The 22,783-nt window shown below is 35.8% G+C and overlaps 1 long non-coding RNA gene across 1 annotated transcript; it reads right to left on the bottom strand.

Annotated features, from left to right (window-relative positions):
- Positions 1-69: 69 nt before the first annotated feature.
- LOC136028625 (uncharacterized) lies at positions 70-22,361 on the bottom strand. Its single transcript, XR_010617851.1, has 3 exons — positions 22,200-22,361; positions 13,772-13,809; positions 70-213 (listed from the first exon to the last, which is right to left on the bottom strand). It is a non-coding gene; the product is annotated as an uncharacterized LOC136028625 (long non-coding RNA).
- Between the last annotated feature and the right edge of the window lie 422 nt (positions 22,362-22,783).

Genomic DNA, 22,783 nt, shown 5'->3' with positions numbered 1-22,783 from the left:
CTGTAAGCACTGGTTTTACATAATCATTCCAAAGAAAAAAAGAAAGAAATTAATCATGTATTTGTGAATTGTTCTCATGAAAACCACATAATTCCATATTTCCATAATTAAAGGGATGAAATCTCTTCCAGGGCTTTCAGACCGGTTTAATTTGACAACGTAATATGCATCAAGTTGACACCTTTTTCTGGGGGAGGGGATCTACCCTCCTTTCTGAAATTGTAGAAAATTGTCTTAGGTTATGGTTTACAGCTTTTCCCATAGCAAGCAAGATCAACTAAAATAAATAGTATAATAAAGAAAAAAGAGCCATCAATCGCAATTTTGGCACTAGAACAAATAGAAAGCATAGATGGTATATAACCCACCGGATGTTCAGGGCATTTTGATGAGCGTTACCTTCCCAGAAGTCATAAGAGATAAGGAATAAGAAATTGGCGTAAGAGCCCAAATTTGTGGTTGGGAAATATATATATATATATATATATATATATATATATATATATATATATATATATATATATATATATATATATATATATATATATATATATATAATATATATATATATATATATATATATATATATATATATATATATATATATATATATATATATATATATATATATATATATATATATATATATATATATATATATATATATATATATATATATATATATATATATATATATATAGATTTTTCTATATATATATAAATATATATATATATTAATATATATTATATAAATATATATATATATTAATATATATTATATCAATATTAATATATATTAATATGTCGCAGCGCCATTTATTTTGATTTGTGTTTCTAATTGAGCGGATTTTCTTAAAAATTAGCCACACGGTAAAGATGAATTCTATAATTGTTTAGTTCATTCAGGTTTTTTGCAATGTGTTAATATTTGTTATTTGGTAAAATTTATAATATTTAGTTTACCTATTGTTGCTAAAGGGAGGGATATATTAACAGGATAAGCTTGTTTTGGTTTTACTTGGTTGTTTTACATTTGCTGTTTTTTTGTCTTTCATAGGCATATATTTTGGGGGTGATACCTGACGCGGGGATGCCATGGATATTCTGTGGTAGCCACAACACTGTGCTGGGTAGAGAATTTAGAGTGGCGAAACCCTATATAGGCCAGTGTATTCTCCTGATGAGCCCTTATGTTGGGTGTTGCCTCTGAATTATTTGTCTATATTATTTTTTCTATTGTTTGGTAAATGACGACTTATACTTATTGACGACATGACTGCCTGTCCATGGATTATTCTTTATGGTTGATTGTGTGTGGCTATGCTGTTTGACCTATGTGATTGTATGGATGAGTAGGGTTAAGGCCTCATTCAAGTGCTGGTCTATATTAATCACTAATTTAGGAAAACAGTCTTCCTTTTCTCCTTCTGTCTCTCTTTTTTTTCTTTTTTTTTCTTTTTTTTGTGTTTGTGCTATTGCATTGGTGATTTCTCTTTTCATGATATAAATAAGTTGTTTGTTTGTGTCTGTTGACTGACGTCATATTTGTGTGTCACTGATGTCATGTTTGTCGACTGACGTCATTATAAGGATTGAGCTGTTTGTCGTCATGTTTGTTATGACGAGGCTTAGTATATGACGTCATTATAAGTATTTGAGAAGATCGTTCGAAGAGAAATTTTTAATTGTAAAATGACAGAAGAACCTACAATGGCAACAGCCGAGGAAGTTGCTCAAAGAGTCTATGCCAAAAGACTTGTGGCTAATAGAGAAAGAATGAAAAGAAAGCGTGCCGAGGAATCACAACAACAGCGTGAAAACAGGCTTGCGGCTGATAGAGAAAGTAAGAAAAGAAAGCTTGCCGAGGAGCCAGAAAGTATGAAAAGAAAGCGTGCCGAGGAATCACAAGAACAGCGTGAAAACAGGCTTGAGGCTAATAGAGAAAATATGGAAAGAAAGCGTGCCGAGGAACCACAACAACAGCGTGAAAACAGGCTTGCGTCTAAAAGAGAAATCACCAAAAGAAAGCGTGCCGAGGAATCACAACAACAGCGTGAAAACAGACTTGCGTCATAAAGAGAAATTACCAAAAGAAAGCGTGCCGAGGAATCACAAGAGCAACCTGAAAATTTTTGCCTGGCATTCAGGTACAGCCCAGTCGATGATTATAGCTTGAGTAGATGTGTTCAAATCGGGACTATGTCTAAAATTTGTCCCTATTGCAAGGCCTTGAAATTTAATGGTGAAACAATGGGAATGTGTTGCGCCTCAGGAAAAGTTAAACTTCCTCTACTGGCTGCACCACCAGAGCAATTTAAGACTTTGCTTACTGGAACTACGTCAGAATCTAAGCGTTTTTTATCAAAGATCAGAAAATAGAACTCATGTTTCCAAATGACGTCGTTTGGTGCCCAAATCGAAAATCCAGATCAATTTATGCCTACTTTCAAAGTAAAAGGGCAAATTTATCATAGAGAGGGGCCCTTCTACCACTCTCAGGCGAGAATCATAAATTTTTACAACTGTACTTCATCAGTGATAGAAATTCTGAATTGAATGCACGTTGCGAAATTTCTCCCGACGTTGAAAGGACTATCGTTTCCCAATTGCAACATCTTTTCCACGAAAATAATAATTTAGTGCGTCTGTTCAAAACAGCCATCGATTTGATGCCAACTGATACGCGTAAAATTGTTATTTCCGCTGACAAACGCCTCCTGGCCAATATGTGCGTAGATACAATGCTCCAACTACCGATTCGTTATGATTAGTGATCAGTTTTTACCTCGAGATATTATTCTTCATAAGCGAAACGCTCAGTTGGTAAGAATTGCTGAAACTCATCGATGCTACGATGCCCTACAATATCCTATCATTTTTGGGATGGAGCCGACGGCTATCACTTTAATAATAAATTGCAAGATCCATCCACTAACAAACAAACGGATAAGAAATGCAGCGCAATGCATTATTATTCCTATAGACTAATGATTCGGCAGGATGAAGACAATTATATTTTAAAATGCCGTCAATTGTTTCACTAATACATCGTTGATATGTATGCAAAAATTGAATCAGAACGTTTGATATTTACCCGTCTGAATCAGACCAAGCTCCGGTCTGACGGTAAAGACCAAGCTGACGGTAATACCACAAACGTTGGAAGATTAACGATTTTACCTTCGTCACATGCTGGCAGTCCCCGTCATATGCATGAATATGCTCAAGATGCTATTGCGTAAGTTCGTCTCTATGGTCGTCCAGATTTATTTATTACATTTACATGTAATCAATCTTGGGACGAGATACGGCAGCTTTTACTTCAAGGACAATCGGCGGTTCATAGACATGACATTACGGCCCGTATCTTCCGGCAAAAGTTGAAATCACTGATAAACTACATAGCAAAACTTAATGTGTTTGGGTCAGTACGATGCTGGATGTACTCAGTGGAATGGCGAAACCGAGGATTGCCACACGCACATATTTTAATCTGGCTACATCATAAAATTACTTGTAATGAAATTGAAGATGTGATTTCCGCTGAAATTCCTGATGAAAATGTCGATAAGGGCTTATATGATATTGTTGTAAAAAATATGAAACAAGGACCTTGCGGTGCACTGAATGAAGAATCCCCATGCATGGCCAAAGGAAGGTGCACAAGGCAATATCCTCGACTTTTAGTACCCGACACAATTACAGCCAATGATGGTTACCCATAATATAGAAGAAGGTCTACTGAAGATGGCGGTACAACAGCAATAATAAAGAAGCATAACGGTACCACCATCGAAGTAGAAAATCAGTGGGTTGTTCCATATTCACCTTTATTGTCAAAAACATTTAATGCACACATAAACATTGAATACTGTAACTCCGTAAAGGCAATCAAATACATATGTAAATACGTCACCAAAGGCAGTGACATGGCAGTTTTTGGCTTGCAGTCCGAAATCAGTGATATCGATGAAATCGTACAATATCAGGCTGGAAGATACATTAGCAGTAATGAAGCTGTTTGGCGAATTCTTTCATTTCCGATACATGAACGAAGTCCAGCTGTTGTTCACTTAGCGGTACATTTACAGAATGGACAACGTGTTTGTTTTTCGGAAACCAATGTGCGACAAAGAGCCCTCAATCCACCGGATACAACGTTAACTGCTTTTTTTTCGTTATGTCAAAATGATTCTTTTGCATAAAAACTGCTGTATACTGAAGTGCCTTCGTATTACACGTGGAATGCTAAATATAAAGTACTTGAACGTCGAAAACAGGGTAAGTCAGTCGACGGCCAACCTACCATCTTCAAAGATACCACGATAGGAAGATTCTACACCATTTACCCTAATCAACATGAATGCTTCTTTCTCCGCCTGCTTTTGGTAAATGTACCTGGTCCGACGTTCTTTGAGTATTTGAGAACTGTAAACGGTATTATACATCACACTTACCGTAGTGCATGTCAAGCTCTGAATTTATTGGAGTATCACCAACACTGGGATAACTGCATCAATGAGGCGTGCGAAACGTCAACTCCAAGTCAAATTCGTGCATTGTTTGGAATCATACTAACAATTTGCGCTCCTTCAGCTCCTACAGAGTTATGGAAAAAATATAAATCGAAAATGGCCGAGGATATACTCCATCGAAAACGGCTAAAGATATCAGATATGACTTTTGATTTTACATCAGAAATTTATAACTACACTTTAGTTATTATTGAAGATTTGTGCGTATGTATGGTAAACAAACCTCTTCAGGATTTGGGAATGCCTTCACCTAATCGTAACACTACTGTTTCAACATGTGTAGAATTGGATCGTGAACAAAGTTACAGCACGAGTGATCTATTGTCGTATGTACAAAATAACATTTCTAAGTTAACGTCGGAGCAAAAAGACATTTATGATAAGATAATGCATTTTGTCGATAACAACGTTGGAGAAATCTTCTTTTTGGATGCGCCAGGAGGTACTGGTAAAACATTTGTGATAAAATTGATTCTGGCATCAATTCGATCAAAAAATGACATAGCGTTGGCAATTGCGTCGTCCGGAATAGCCGCAACATTGCTGCCTGGTGGAAGAACTGTTCATTCCGCTTTGAAATTGCCCCTGAATTTTCATTCTACAGAAACTCCCACGTGCAACATTTCCAAATCATCTGGGATGGGTAAAGTATTGTAGCAATGCAAACTTATTATTTGGGACGAGTGCACAATGGCACACAAAAAATCGCTCGAGACTCTGGATCAATCTTTGAGAGATTTGCGAGGGAATTCGAAACCCTTTGGCAGCACATTAATATTGCTTGCGGGAGATTTCAGGCAAACATTACCTATAATACCTAGATCGACCCCTGCAGACGAAATGAATGCTTGCCTGAAAAATTCTAATTTATGGTCACACGTAAAGACATTAAAATTTACTACAAATATGCGTGTCCAATTGCAAAACGATGACTCTGGTCAGACATTTTCAGATCAATTGCTAGCAATTGGAAACGGAAAGCTCCCAGTAGACTCAAATTCAGGACGTATACAACTGCCTGCTGAATTCTGTAACTTAGTGACGTCTAAAAATGAATTGGTTGAAAAATTATTTCCGAATGCTCTAACCAATTGTAAAAATTATAAATGGCTAAGTGAACGAGCGATTCTGGCAGCCAAGAATAAAGACGTCCACGAAATCAACAATATTGTTTTGACCAAGATTCGAGAGCAGGCAGTCCTTTACAAGTCAGTCGACACAGTTCTGGAACCAAATGAGGCGGTTAATTATCCATCTGAATTTTTAAATTCCCTGGATCTCCCAGGGTTTCCACCACACGTGCTACAACTAAAAATAGGCATTCCCATGATAGGCATTCCCATCGCATTCCCATGATTCCAACGGATCTGCCTTTTCAATTTAAAAGATTGCAATTCCCAATTCGATTAGCATTTGCAATCACCATCAACAAAGCTCAAGGGCAATCATTTATATGCACTGACAATGGGACAGCGAAGTGATATTCGCAAGTTTTACGCAGTTAATTTGTATTGTATATGTATATCTATCTATCTATACAAAAATAAGTTGTATGTATGCATGTTTGTTTGTTTGTAAAAAGAGCGTTTGCATATGACGGCATTATAGGTATATAGGGCTTTGTATATGCACAGACAATGGGACAGCCAAGAATGTTGTATATTCGCAAGTTTTACGTAGTTAAAAACATATATATATATATATATATATATATATATATATATATATATATATATATATATATATATATATATATATATATATTCACAGGTGGGACAAAGGGACACAACTACAATGGCGCGTAACGACTTACGAGCGCGGGGGGCTTGGGGGGACGCGATGCGCCCCCACCAAATAGCTGTTGGGGTGGCGCTTCGCGCCACCCCAACAGCTGATACAGCTTGATACACGGTACCACTGGAGTATGGTACGTTCGGGGTGGCTCAGTTTGCTTCGATTGCAGGTGTTATTTAATTGAGTGTTTTTTGTTTGTTTGTTTTTTTTTTGCTAAACGTTATTAGAGGCCATATTTCTATTGTGTTCTTTAAGCAATATAGTACAAGAAGTCACCTAAATTTGCCTCTTTCAGGATTCACCAGAACCTTCACCAAATCTTAACTTTCTTAGTTTACCCCTCTCTAGCTCGGGTCTTCGAAACCAGCAAGCTGGAGCGCTGGATCAGATTGGTCGAGAGAAAGTGAATATACTATGACCAGTATCTGTAGCACCAAATGGATACGCACCCATTTGGAGCGGTAGCGAATGAGAAAGAAGGCTACACAGATAAGGTGGGGGTAAACGGGATCGCCCTTCAAAAGACCATGACCAGAAAAACGTAACACTGGGAATCAGAATAAAAAGCAGATTTTTCTAATGTATTTATCGTTTTAAATAATTTCTGAGAACACACTGGTTAATCATGACAAAACACAAAATCGCAAAGAAAAGAAAAACGAGGACAATAAACAGCCAGTGAAAACATTGAAAATTATGTAAATATTTCGGTCAAGACATCCGCTTGACTGTCCACAATGCAGAATAAACAGATAAAAAAAAAAAAACCTTAAAACAAACCACAAAACTAAAATATAATGACCCTTCCTTAGTAACGGTTAAAGAGTAATTTTTATTTGCGATTTTGATTTTAAGACTACCAAATGACATATAGCAATCGCAAGTTCTGTCGGCCTGTCTGTCGGTTTGTCTGTCCCGGTTTTGCTACTTTAGGCACTTCCGGGTAAGCTAGGACGACGAAATTTGGCGGGCGCATCAGGAATCAGACCAAATTAAATTAGAAATTGTTGTTTCCCCAATTCAACCATCTGGGGGGGAGTGGGGGGACGGTGAAATCGTAAAAATTAGAAAACATGAGGTATTTTTAACTTACGAACGGGTGGTCAGATCTTAATGAAATTTGATGTTTGAAAGGATATCGTGTCTCAGAGCTCTTATTTTAAATCCCAACCGGACCTGGTGACATTGGGGAGGGGAGTTGGGGGGGACCTAAAATATTGGAAAACGCTTAGAGTGGAGGGATCGGGATGAAACTTGGTGGGAAAAATAAGCACAAGTCCTAAATACGTGATAGACATATCCGGAACGGATCCGCTCTCTTTGGGGTAGTTGGGGGGAGGGGAGGGTTTAATTCTGAAAAAATAGAAAAAATGAGGTACTTTTAACTGACGAACGGGTGATCGGATCTCAATTAAATTTAATGTTCAGAAGGATATCGTGTCTCAGAGCTCTTATTTTAAATCACGACCGGATCCGGAACCTTAAATCTTGGAAAAAACTTAAATCTTGGATCGGGATGAATCTTGGTGGGAAAAATAAGCAGGAGTCCTAGAAACGTGATTAACATAATCGGAACGAATCCGTTCTATTTTTTGGGGGAGGGTTGATTCTAAAAAATTAGGAAAAATGACATATTTTTAACTTACGAAGAAGTGATCGGATCCTAATGAAACATCATATTTAGAAGGACCTCCTAACTCAGATCGCTTACTTTAAATCCCGACCGGATCCAGCGTCATTGGGGGTAGGGGCAGTAGGGGGGCCGGAAATCTTGGAAAATACTTAAAGCGGAGAGATCAGGATGATACTGGGTGGAAAGAATAAGCACAAGTCTAAGATACGTGACAGACAACCGGACCAGGTCCACTCTCTTTGGGGTAGTTGGGGGGCGGGGGGGTAATTCGTAAAAATTAGAAAAAATAAGGTATTTGTAACTTACGAACGGGTGATCAGGTCTTAATGAAATTTGATATTTAGAAGGATCTTGTGCTTTAAAGCTCTTATTTTAAATTCCGACCAGATCCTATGACATTGGGAGAAGTTGGAGGGGGAAACCGGAATTCTTGGAAAACGTGAAAATTGGTATCTTTATCTTTCGAATAGGTGATCGGATCTTAGTGAAAATTGGTATTTAGAAGGATCTTATGTCTCAGATGCTCCAATTTCGACTCGAATCGGATCCGGGGACATAGGGGGTTGCAGGGAAGCATCAGAAATCTTGGAAAACGCTTAGAGTGGAGAGATCGGGATGAAACTTGAAGGGAGGAATAAGCAAAAGTTCTAGATACGTGATTGACATAGTTGGAACGGATCCGTTCTCTTTGGAGGAGCTGGGAGTGTTAATTTGGAAAAATTAGAAAAACTGAGGTATTTTTAACTTAAGAACGGGTAACAGGATCTTAATGAAATTTAATATTTAGAAGGAATTCATGTCTCAGAGCTCTTATTTCAAATCCCGACCAGATCTGTTGACATTGGGAGGAGTAGGAGGGGGAAATCGGAAATCTTGGAAAACGCTTAGAGTGGAGGAATCGGGATGAAACTTGGTGGGTAGAATAAACAAATGTTGTAGATACGTGACCGACGTAATCGTACTGGAATCGCCCTCTTTGGGGGAGTTAGGGGGTGGGGTTTAGTGCTTTGGCGAGTTTCGTGCTTCTGGACGTGCTAGGACGATGAAAATTGGTAGGCGTGTCAGGGAGCTGCAAAAATTGACTTGATAAAGTCGTTTTTCCTGATTCGATCATCAGAAGGGGGGAGGCTGAAGGGAGAGGAAAAATTGGAAAAAATGAGGTATTTATAATTTACGAGTGGGTGATCAGATCTTAATGAATTTTGATATTTAGAAGGACATCATGACTCAGAGCTCTTATTCTAAATCGCAACCGGCATTAACCTTCCTTTAAAGGAGAATTTTCCTTTTAAATCAACCTATTGATTTTTAGAATTTCGCTAGAGCTCATACCATGAGCTCTGGCTCTTCAGGCCATATGAACTCTTTGAGGCTCCCTTTAGTCAAACATTTGCAAATAAAAATTACAAAAGTTTCGGTAGTTTCCTTCCCGCTCCCCCATTTCCATCTCTCAAAGGGCTGTTATGCCACGATTTTTTAACTTGAACGCTGTCTCCCTCTAATTCTACACTCTAACCTTTATATAGGCGTCTTTAATTAAACGTAATTTGTTAGAATAAATTTTAGCTCATTTTATCAATATTGAAGGGTAGGGGCCGGAGTTATTAGATCAAAATATCTTGTTTTTGCTGCTAAGAAAAAGCTTAAAAACCGTAAAAACTTGAAAACGAATACAGTTAAGGCAATACGCCATCACCTTAGCTTAAAAGAAAAATAAGCAGATTAACAACCACCAGAAAGCAACCACAAATTGTAAATTGGATGCTGCTAAAAAAAGAATAGCTTTATGGTGATTTTGGTGGTACACTATCCTCTTAAAAAGAAAAAGAAAGGTGGCATAACCAATAGTGAGCTCTAAGTTAAAAAGTCTTGAATATTTTCTGACCAAGAATGAGGAGCCCAGAATGAGAACCTGACAGAAGCTGGAAGACAACTTTAATAGAAAGCACCTTGTCTAATGTGAGGAATGTAATTACATCTCATGTGCTGGCAGCTCAGTGATTTATCATATAAATATAGCAGCATTTATTTACTTAACAAAAAAACTAGATATTCTTCTGTTAACCCTGTGCACATTTTTATGGAACTTGGATACCATCTATCACAAATTCTGTCGGTCTGTCTGTCTGTCCGTCCTGGTTTTGCTACTTCAGGTACTTCCAGGCAAGCTAGGACGATGAATCTTGGCAGGCGTATCAGGGACCGGACCAAATTATATTAGAAATAGCCTTTTTCCCGATTTGACAATCTGGAGGGGGAGAGTGGGGATCGGTTAATTCGGAAAAAATAGAAAAAAAATGAAGTATTTTTAACTTACTAACGGGCGAAGGGATCTTAATGAAATTTGATGTTTGGAAGGATGTCATGTTTCAGAGCTCTCATTTCAAATACCGACCAGATCCAGTGACATTGGTGGGAGTTGAAGGGGGGAACCTAAAATCTTGGAAAACGCTTAGAGTGAAGGGATCGGGATGAAACTTAGTGGGAAAAATAAGAAGAAGTCCCAGATACGTTATTAAAATAACCGGAACGGATCTGCTCTGTTTGGGGAAGCTGGGGGGGGGGGGTTAATTCTGAAAAATTAGAAAAAATGAGGTATTTTTAACTTAGGAAGGAGAGATCGGATCCTAATGAAATTTGAAGTTTGGAAGGATATCGTGCCTCAGAGCTCTTATTTTAAATCCCGACTGGATCCGTGACATTGGCGGGAATTTAGGGGGGGGACTAAAATCTTGGAAAACGCTTAGAGTGGAGGGCTTGGAATGAAACTTGGTGGGAAAAATAAGCACAAGTCCTAGATAAGTGATTGACATAACCAGAACAGATCCACTTTCTTTGGAGGAGTTGGGGGGAGGGGTTAATTTTGAACAAATAAGAAAAATGGGGTATTTTTAACTTACGAAGGAGTGATCGGGTCTTAATGAAATTTGAATTTTAGAAGGAGATCGTGTCTCAGAGCTCTTATTTTAAATTCCAACTGGATCCGGTGACATCGGGGGGAATTGAGGGGGGACCTAAAATTTCGGAAAAAACTTAAGAGTGGAGGGATTGGGATGAAGCTTGATGGGAAAAAACAAGCACATGTCCTAGATACGTAGCTGACATAACCGGGACGGATCCGCTCTCTTTGGGAGAGTGGGGGAGGGTTAATTCTGAAAAATTAGAAAAATGAGGTATTTTTAACTTACAAAGGAGTGATCGGATCTTAATGAAATTTGATGTTTGGAGAAACATCATGTCTCAGAGCTCTTATAATAAATTTCAACCTTATCCGGTGAAGGGGTTGTTGGGGGGATTGACATAATCGGAATGGATCTGCTCTCTTTGGGGTAGTTGGGGGGGAGATTAATTCTAAAAAAAATAGAAAAAATGAGGTGTTTTTAACTTGCAAAAGAGTGATCGTATCTTAATGAAATCTTATATTTAGAAGGACCTCGAAACTCAGATCTCTTATTTTTTATCCCGACCGGGTCCAGTGCCATTAAGGGGGGGGGTAAAATCTTGGAAAACGCTTAAAGCGGAGAGATCATGATGAAACTTGGTGGACAGAATGAGCACAAGTCCAATATAGGTGACTGACATAACTGGAACGGATCTGTTTTATTTGGTGGAGTTGGGGGGGGGGAGTAATTCGGAAAAATTAGAAAAAATTAGGTATTTGTAACTTACAAACGAGTGATCAGATCTTAATGAAATTTGATATCTAGAAGGATCTTGTGCTTTAAACTCTCATTTTAAATCCCAACCAGATCCGGTGATATTGAAGGGAGTTGGAGGGGTAATCCGGAATTCTTGGAAAACGGAAAATCGAGGTATCTTACGAATGGGTGATTGGATCTCAAAGAAGCTTGATATATAGAAGAATCTTATGTCTCAGATGCTCCATTTTCAATTCAAATCAGATCTGGGGATATAGAGAGTTGGAGGGGGGAAACAGAAATCTTGGAAACCGGAAATCTTAGAAAACGCTTAGAGTGGAGATATCGGGATGAAACTTGATGGGAAAAATAAGCACAAGTTACAGATACGAGATTGACATAATTGATACGGATCCGTTCTCTTTGGGTGAGCTGGGGGTTGTTAATTTGGAAAAGTTAGAAAAATTGAGGAATTTTTAACTTAAAAACGAGTGACCGGATCTTAATGAAATTTGATATTTAGAAGGAACTCATGTCTCAGTGCTCTTATTTCAAATCCCAACCAGATCTCTTGACATTGGAGGAGCCGGAGGGGGAACCAGAAATTTGGAAAATGCTCATAAATGTCGTAGATACGTGACTGACGTAACCGGACTGGATCCGTTCTCTTTGGGGAAGTTAGATGGTAGGGTTCAGTACTTTGGCGAGTTTGGTGCTTCTGGACGTGCTAGGACAATGAAAATTGGTAGGCGTGTCAGGGAGCTGTACAAATTGACCCGATAAAGTCGTTTTCCCCGATTCGAACATCTGGGGGGCTGAAGGGAGAGGAAAAATTAGAAAAATTGAGGTATTTTAACTTGCAAGTGGGTGATCGGATCTTAATGAATTTTGATATTTAGAAGGACCTCGTGACTCAGAGCTCTTATTTTAAATCCCGACCGGGATTAAGCCTCTGATTTTCCTTATAAAGCAATCTATTGATTCTTGGAATTTTTCTAGAGCTCATACCATATGAGCTCTTGGCTCTTCCCACCTCGTCACAAGTGCCAGCTCTTGTTATCAGTAAGTTTGAAATTCTTATTTTGTTTCAATAAGGGCTATCAAACCTGTTCTAGCATTAAACGTGTGGTGTACATTTTTTTTACCTACTTCAATAGTAGGTTCATAATTAATTTTTTTGTGTTCAGCTTTGACTTTTTTCAGTATTAAAATAAATAACTGCAAAACAGGAAACGTTGGGATGAAAACCATGGAATTAAGATTTTCTAGGATTTAATTTACAACAAAAGTTACTACAAAAAACGCAACATGCCATAGACTCTAGACAGTTGAGCTCCATTGACAGTTGAAGTCCATGTCTACACAGTAAATTATCTAGGTTTTATGCAGATAGTACAGAAAATATAAATGAACATAATACAAATAAAAACAATAACAAAAAAAGCAACAAAAAAAGAAAAGACCAAAGAGGAAACCAAGATAGTGGTTAGCAAAACACAAAATGAATTCCTGAGAGACAACTGTTTTTATTTTGTGCTTAGCTTTGATGGTTTGAATTGGTTCCTTGGATAGTAAAGAAAACATAAATGAACACAATACAAATAAAAACAATAACAAAAAAGCAACAAAAACAAAAAAAAGAAAAGACCAAAGAGGAAACCAAGATACTGGTTAACAAAAAAAACAAAATGAATTCCTGAGAGACAAATGTTGTTATTGTGTACTTAGCTTTGATGGTTTGAAGTGGTCCCCTGGATAGTAAAGAAATCATAAATGAACACAATACAAATAAAAAGAAAATAAGAAAAACAAAAAGAAAAGACCAAAGTGGAAACCATGATACTGGTTAATAAAAAACAAAATGAATTCCTGAGAGACAAATGTTGTTTTTTTGTGCTCAACTTTGATTGTTTGATTTGTAATACAGGTTCTTGCTCCTTCTTCATATTGTACTTCTTCATTCCCTTTTAGGTTTACTGCTCAATAGATAGGACCATATACCCTGACCATGTAAGTAGGACCATACCCTGAGGACCCTCTAGCCTAGAGGGTAAGGAGCCTACTGCCAAAAGCTTCAATAAAGTCTCCACTTTCTAATGTTATTTTAACAAGTTAATACTAAGACATAACTGGACATTGCAACTTAAGCAAAAATAAACAATTAAACTTACTTGTGACTGTATTTCCTTGCTTCATCTTCATTATAGAACTGAAATTACAAAAAACTTTATGCAGACCAAAAAGATCTAAAGACAACAAACTGAAGACAGAAAACACAAATCAGCCAATAAAAAAAGAATACTTTCTATTGGTATACTAAATTGTCACTAAATAAACAAAATTGAGAAGTAATAGCTCTCAGGAAAAAGTATACTTAAAAATTTTTAGAAGCAGAAACATCTTGTTGGGTGAGCCTATGTCGAATTGTAGCAAAGAAGAGGGGTGATTTTGCCTCATTGCTCAAACACACTCCCCCTAGAGAAATTGATTCCAGAACGCCAGAAGATACACATTTTGGTCAATGGATGACCTTCCTCTTCCTTAGATTTTTGTTTAACCTACCCGGAACAACTACCTAAATACAAGGGATGATAGCAGAATTATAAGCTATACCTTAAAAACAGACATTCAATAGATGTTACCCTTGGAAGTCCTTAAAAACAGTGGTCTGAAAATACTCTACTTTATATTTCAAACCACCTTACCTTGAAATACATACTTTTTACATTTTTTTCAATCGCCCTCAGTAATACCTTTAATTTATCCCAATTTATTTGGTTAAAAAGATCTGTAAATTTATCCCTCCAATTTATGAGAAACTGTTGATATACATTTTCAGAAGTAAAGCCAAAGAAAAAGAGATTCAAATTTTAAAATTAAGGTTAAATATTAATTGGCAGAGTTCAGATAGGTGTAAACCTGCTATGTATCCAATCTTCTAAGCCCAAGCAATCACAAAATGGCAGTATCTTAGAAATGCCCTCCAAGCAGAGCTGGATCTAATCAATAGCAAAATAGTTAAATTAATTTATAAAATGAATTCAATTATTAATAAAACTAATTAAATAATTAGAATTAGAATAATTAATTTAATTAATTAACTAAAATAGTTCAATTAATAGCAAAACGATCTGAAAAGCAAAATTAAAAAATAACCCTGAAAAAAGGACTAACTAAATATTAAAAAAGAAATCTATATTGTTATAATTAAGGACTCACTTCACTTAGTGAAGTTGTGGGCTGGTTCAGATTTCACAGGAAAGAACCACCCAAGGGGTTACCATATTAGGTTTTTCCTTATGAATTTTTAGTATTATTGGAAAAAACAGTAGGTTTTTCTAAATTATTCTTCAACTATATATTTTTCCTAGACTAAACATGGGTTATCAGTAATTAAACACCTCTCCAAGACATTGTGGAAAGAACTTATTTAAATGATGAGTAATTGTGTTAGTGCAAAATTACTTGGCAACACTGCGAAAGCTAAGTTCTATATTATAATATCTGTTTGCACCCCAGATGCATCCCATTACAAAAAATGAGCCAAGTCATCTGATATGTTACACAAAATAAGCAAGCTTAATACTAAGTTAAAGAAAGTGTTATTGATTTTGTAAAAATGGTTAGAAAAACACTAACATTTGAATATGGCTATCATAAAACAAAAAACAGATTAGATATTAATTTTTGCAACAGCCAGTCACATGACAACCAGGCAAATATGCCTATGTACAAGAGAAGATTTCAAGAAATTGACAAAGGTGTTATTTTTGTTTTATGTATAGCTCTTCACTTCATTTAGTTGAGGTGAATATGTTATCTGTTTTGGCTGAAACTTCTACAAGTATTTAGAATGGTTCAAAGAATATACAATTTTTGAATTCTCATCTCAAAAGTGGGAAATAATAAAAATCCACACTAAAACTAATTCAAAAGAAACAAGTCAGACTGATGTCAGATGATCATCTGAACAAGTCAGATGATCAGCTAAATTTGAAGCTGCCCATGTACTTATAAAAAAAAAGTTGATGGAATAATAGAGATTATATATGCTTTAAGAGGGGCATAGTGCACTGGAGACAAAGTTAGAAGCAAGAAGCCTCTTGTGTGCTTATTCTGTCATTGTTTCCTTTTGTATCTGGCAGCATGGGCTGAAATGTTAAGAGAAATTAACAGAGTAAATAAAGAAATTGAAAAGAAAGATGTAATTTTTCAAAGTCATTACATAGGGTGAAAGGTTTAATGAATACAATGAAACACTTCAGGAATACACCAAATCTGTGGTGAAAAACTGCAACAGAAACTGCAGAACATGTCAGTCTAGAGCCAATTTTGACATCCCACAGGGTATCTAAACCAAAAATATTCCCAAGAAGAATTACAGATGATGAATCTTGTTGCATTGTCTCCTGAGGAGAGACTTTTTATCTCCATAAAGCAAGTTATAGAAGTAATGATGATTGATTTAAAGATCAGGATGGAAAGCACAAAAACCTATTGTGAGACAGGTATTTTGTTCAAAGTAGTTCAAAGAACATAAAGCAACCATCCTTACTTCAACAAAGTTCAACCAGGACTCCTGGTTGAGCTGAATTAGTATTGTGCTGAAGACGGCCCTTGGACATAAGTATTGTGCTGAAGACGGCCCTTGGACATAGGGCCGAAATATTCACAGAATTGATTTCCACTGTCTTGAAAAGATTTTCCCTATTGTTTCTACTTTGTATTTGTTTGATATACAAAATTATATGTAATTTTAGAAATGTTGAATAAACCAAAGGTGGATATCACCATTTTGGTTAATCAATATAACATAACAACATCTCCCTTTATCCTTAGGGCCTCATCTTTTGGCTCAGAGTATATCTAGTACGTTTATAGCCCAAAATGTAGCCCTATTTTTAAGATAAAATATTTAATTTCAAAAATGACTATCACAAGCCCTGAAGAACTGAATTCGCATTTTGGAGTCACAAAACCATAAAAACCATTGATTAGTAAAAAAAAAAAAAAGGCTTTTCTGAATGTTGGAAAGTTAAAAAAGGTAAAAACCAAAACAAAACAAAAAAAAAAGAGCAAGATAAAATTAGTGTTGAAAACGTTTAAAAGAGAACATATAGACAATAGGGAGGGAACAAAGAATCACATGAACATAAAGCTTGGGTATCACCAGTATCAAAGAAAAAAACTAGCAGTTCATTTTATTGGTAATGAAGGGGAAAAGGTTTTTTCATACCTGAAGGTTAAGCAACAGAAAGGGGACAAGATAGGAACAGGTTCAGAAACAGTAAGTGTTAGGCAGAGTCTGGATAGGGAGTGTCTTTAGGGGAAAATGTTTTCTGTACAAAGGTTTATCATTGCATTTTTTTGCAAAACGGAGGCACAATGTTCCTCTTCTGTGCTCAAGAGTTACCAGCTTGGCCTTTTTTTAGAAGGAGTGAGTATGGTACCTTAGCTTCTTTAAAAATCATTCTCAGGGTTCTTTTTTGAGTGGATTCAGTTTTTCATTATTCATCATGGGATATACCAGGATGCCAAACTGGGCATGCATATTCAAGATGTGGGCTGACAAAGGAAGTATGGATACATAAAGAATGGGATGGGGGGGGGGGTAAATTTATTCAATAGCAGTAGAAGAGACATGGACACATTAGCTTTAGGGACAATATCTTTAAAATGGATATCCCACTTTAAATTAGAGGAAATTGTAGCCCCAAGTAATTTAAAGGAAGACAAAGAAATATCTGGGGGATAGGGTTAAGGAAAAGGGGTGAGGTTTTAAGAAACATATTGGCATTATCATAGATTTAGAGGGATTTACTCTCATGTCCAAAATTGCAGTATCATCTGCAACATCACTGAGGATACTCATAGGGTTCCTTACTAAACTTTGGTAACAGGTTTCAACAGCCGTTAGGTTATCCACAAATTTCCATCTGTCAAGAAATTCCTTAGCAAGGTTATTTGTCATAACAGAAAAAAGGAGGAAACCTAGGGGTAGTACCTTGGCATACTCCATTGTGGACAGGGAGGGAATTGGAATATCGAATCTGATATTTGACTACCTGTGATCTATTTGATAAAAAGGAGGCAACCAATTTAACCAGGAAAGGACCAATATTGATTTCAATTAAAAGTTTCGCAACCAAATATTGTAATTGACAAGGTCAAATGCTTTTTGAAGGTCAATGGAAATTAAATTTAGCCAGCAATTAGTTTTTCAAGAATTTTCCAAATGAGTCAATAAGAAAAACAAGGTAATGGGGACTAGAAGTGGATTTGATGTTCCCAAATTGTCTCAGGTAAGTAAAAGGTAGGATTTTCTAGCTTTAGCCAGTCTGCAAAGAATCCTTCATATAGTTCAGAGAATATAGGAGTGAGTGAAACAGGATGAACACCTTCAAAATGGGTTTTCTGTTTTTCTTTTTCAGGGGGGTTATGATACCCTGTTTCCAAATTTGCATATATTGACCAAACTCAGAAATCTCATAGAAAATAGCAGACAAGGGCTTTGAGAGAAAGTCACTGAAAGTACTAATAAGAGGAAGTGGGATATCTAAAGGGCAGACACTTGTTTTTTGTAGCTTTCCAACTTTTCTTTTGATCTGAGATGGAGAATAAGGAGGGGAAAGCAGATGGGAGAATATCAGTAGGAAATTGATAAGACAGTGCTGGAAGGCTCTGGATGATACAAGCAAGGAAATTGTTAATGTTATTAGACGTAACTTCTGGGGATTCAGGTAAGTCAGAATCAAGCTGGTCTAGACTCCTGCCAAACAACTTTTATACCTGGAAATTCCAATTTTTTGGTTTATTGGCAAACAATTCTTTGGCCTTATTCTTGTTGTAGGATTGGTCAGATTTACATGTTTCCTTTTTAATTGCTTTTCTTATTTTATTAGCTTTATTCAATTTACCCTATCTAAAAAGATTCAATTTTTTTTCTAATTAGCACTTTTATGGATAGATTGATGAATAGCTTGTCACTGGAGCACTTTTTAAATCTTTTTTTTTTTCATGGAAGAAATTAGATATTTATTGTTTAGCTTTTTGTGAAAGGTTTAGCCCTGTTTTTTGGCTAAATTATTAATTTATTGCTTGTATTCAATGGGTAAAACAAAGAATGGATACACATAAGTGCACATTAAAAGCTAAATAAAAGTTCAGCAAAGCAATCTCACTGTGCATGCTGGGACTTGGAAATAAGAATTTAAACTATGCAGACTTGTTGAAGGAGCAGGTCAAAGTGACTGGACAGACATTCAGGGCTGGAAAAGTATGATTCGTATGATTGGGCACATTTGGGCCCTGCACTGCCATAAAAATGAACAATTGATTTTCGAAATTTTGGAATATTATTAATAACTCTGGTAAGCATTTCTTCTGGAGAAAGATATTTTCCAGGCCAAAGCCAATAAGAAAAATAAGACTAACCAATAAGACTAAATACTTTAGCAATTATGCTAATTGAAAGAGAAGAAACAATGAAAATGGAATTAAAACCGTTTTAGAAGCATTTGCAGAACAAAAATTTAGAAATATGTAAGTTCATGTGCCCATATTTGGTGACATAAAATTCAAAAGGTATTTGAATCAGTTTCATAATATATAAAAGAGACAAATGGAAACTGATGAGTTCAAAGTGAGTACAAAAAAACAAAGGAGGACAAAAACGTAAGTTAAACCTAACAAACAAGACCACCAAATGAGACAAGATCAAGAGAATGACCTGAGAAATGTAAATATATGGGTGATACTGAACAACCAAGACCATCAAAAGGGATAAGACCAATCCAAGCAGCTGAGGGAAAAGGAACCAGGAAAATGTTGGAAGGAATGATAAACAAAAATAAAGATCAAATAAATACAATATTAGTGAAACCTATGCTTAGAAGAAGTCAAAAACAAAATTGATCAACATAAAAAAGTGCAGTTAAAAGAAAAAATTAAAAGATGCAGCAAGAATCATAACATCTCAAAAACAAAAGTGAAGAACAAAAACGATATGCAGTTACAATACATGCAACAATGAGGATCAGAACAAATCAAAATGAAAATGAAGAACAGAGAAAACTATGTTTACAAGATATGCAACAACGAGAACAAAGAAATGTGCAGTTAAACAATAATCAGTAGCAAAAATTACCAGCAACAGTGGGAGTTGTGTCAAAAATGAAAGTGAAAAATGAAAGTTTCCTTAATATGCTTCCTTCTCAATAGCCTCTAATGTAGACCTTTAACTATTAATTTAGGCTATAAAATTCCAAGAACTGGGCCTACTTAAAAATTCTAGATAACCTACTTGGCATACCTATATCTTTCCTCTACCCTAACCCTCTTAATGGGCAAATATATAGCCTGAAGGTGTACAAAACTGATTTTTAGTAGAATGACTTAATAGCAAGCAGTAGGCTAAACAAGCAATAGAAACAATTCTTATAACTCTTTTGATTGTTGTAAAGTAAAAATTGTTTTCTTAACATGTTTTTTTTCTCAATAGTCCCTAATACTGAACTTTACCTGTTACTTTAAAACTCCTTCTCTCTATAGGGAAACACTAGGCTATAAAGTTCTAGGAACTGGGCCTACTTTTGTAGGAAGAAAAGAGTTGTGCTACTGAAATTCATTGGGTATATGTAATTTGGGTGGTAAAATTACAGTAGTTAATATAACTGGCTTACCAATAAAGTGAATATACCACTCAATGCCTTTTTTTATGTTCTTTATCAATATAATAATTGCTTCTACTGAAAATTCAAATTTAAGCACTTTTTGAGCTCTTAAAAATGATAAGTTTTCAAAAAATTATGGCAGTTCATATAACTAACTTACTAATAAAGTGAACATACCACTCAATAACTTTTTTATATTCTTTATTAATATAATAATCACTTATACCACAAATTCAAATTGAAGCACTTTTTGAGCTCCTAAAAAAGACAAATTTTCAATCAAAGTATGAGTTATCAGTTGTTTTCCACAAAATAATACTAAATTTTCTCATCACCATCTTTTTCAATCATTTTCAAAAAGTTATGCTATGTTTTCTCAGTGCTAAAAATATTTATAATAAGGTTAGTTTAGGGTAAAGTTCTAGTTGATTGACTTCTTGCTTTCTCAGAAAGGGGTTAGGTTAAGAAAATGAAACTTTCAGGGATTGGTCTACAGGCTAAAGTACATCCTAGGAAGGTATTTTGAAATACCTACCTCCAATCCTTCTCCCTCTAGAGGGCCCTGACCTTTGATGACCTTCATAAATATGTATGTTATAAAAGTGAAACCTTGCAAAATAGATCTTCTGCTTGAATGAAGTAGAACATAATTGTTTTCAACTTCACAACTTTGCTTAATCCTAATGCATAAGGTTTTAAAGATATGCAAGTACATTTCCTATATTAAAAAAAAACAAAAACAAAACATTGATATGGCTCAAAATTCTACTCAAATAACAGGAATTGCATTTTCAGAACTAAAGGCAGAGAAAAAGTAACTGGTAACTGAAAATTAAGGTAAAATGTTGTTTTGTCAAAACTTCAACAGGTATAGACCTGTCATGTAGGCAAATTTCAGGGCTCTCTAGAGGTAGAAGGAGTGGAAGTGGGTACTTTAAAATACCTTCCTGCAATATACTTTAGCCTGTAGACCAATCCCTGAAAGTTTCATTTTCCTAACATAACCCCTTTCTGAGATTGCAAGAAGTCACTCAACTAGAATTTTACCAAATTTAGGAAATGTATTTGCATATCTTTAAAACCTTATAAATTGGGATTGAGCAAAGTTGTGAAGATGAAAACAATTTTGTTGTACTTCATTCAAGCAGAAGATCTATTTTACAAGGTTTCACTTTAATAACACACATATTTTTGAAGTTCATCAAAGGTCAGGGCCCTCTAGAGGGAGAAGGAGTGGAGGTAGGTACTTCAAAATACCTTCCTGGGACACACTTCAGCCTGCAGACCCATCCCTGAAAGTTTCATTTTCCTAATCTAACCTTTTTCTGAGATTGCAAGAAGTCTCTCAACTAGAATTTTACCTTGTGTAGGTTAAAAAGTGCTTAAATTTGATAATACAGTAGAAACAATTACTATATTATAATATAGGCTTAACAGCCTACCATCAAATTTGCAAATATATTTATTTATTTATTTGTATCCTTTGTATAATATCTCCTTTGTATAAGATTTATGTATATCATTTCTTGTTTAATAAAGTCAAGTCAAGTAGCCTATATTCATAAAGAACATAAAAAAAGCATCAAGTGGTGTATTCACTTTATTGGTAAGCCAGTTACATGAACTGCTATAAGTTTACCATTTGGGCTAAATGTTTGTCTATTGGAGGTGGAGGAGTTGGGTTTAAGCTTAATTATCTACATTTAGGAATGATTTAAGTAAGTGTTTGAAAGTAGGCCTAATTTCTAGAATTTTACAGTATTTCCTTATGAGTGAAGGATTACTTAAGTAAAATCGTCTCATCTTTCCAAAATAGTAAACAGCTACTAAATAATAGCACAGATGAGATTTAAGAGGTATTGTAGCCTGGTCTAAAATCAAAAGTTGAATTGAGTTTAGTACTCTAAGATAGATCATGTTGTCTTACAATCTCTGGTGGTGCTTGATGTTCAGGTCTAGACATTTTTTGTCAGAAAACGAATTAACTGTTGCAGAAACTAGCTATGGTTTTTATAAAAGAACCGAATCTCAAATCAAGCGTTCTGAAAATTCAAAGTATCTGCCAGATTTTCCTTTGCTTCATCTTTAGCTCGGTGGAACCATTTAAAACGAACCCAGGGCTGTAGAACTTATTAAATTTACGTCCATAACCATTTGTCTCCTTTATGGTTGAGGACAGTCGGCATTTTATGGAGGGTATTCCGTTTGAGCAGAAACGGCAACAAATATTGACAAAGACTCTTTCTTCACTGGTCTGAAGATTTTAATTCAAAAATGCCCCAAATGAGACTTCTTGATTTTAGCGTGTGATTGGATCTCCCGTGTTGACCCAACAGACCCCAATCACAATATTGTTTTTCAGTTCCATTGCGTAGAGCTGGGCTGCCAAATCGACAAATTTTTTGTCAAAATGGCACAATTTGATGTTGCGTGACACAATGACACATTCAATCGAAATGATGACACAATCAAAGAAAACGACACATTTTTCAATAAAAATGACACAATCGA

The sequence above is a fragment of the Artemia franciscana genome, chromosome 7, assembly GCF_032884065.1.
Source record: "Artemia franciscana chromosome 7, ASM3288406v1, whole genome shotgun sequence".
In the NCBI taxonomy this organism is placed as follows: Eukaryota; Metazoa; Arthropoda; class Branchiopoda; order Anostraca; family Artemiidae; genus Artemia; species Artemia franciscana.
Note: the sequence above shows the minus strand (reverse complement) of the source record. Positions and strands in the feature narration are given on the sequence as shown.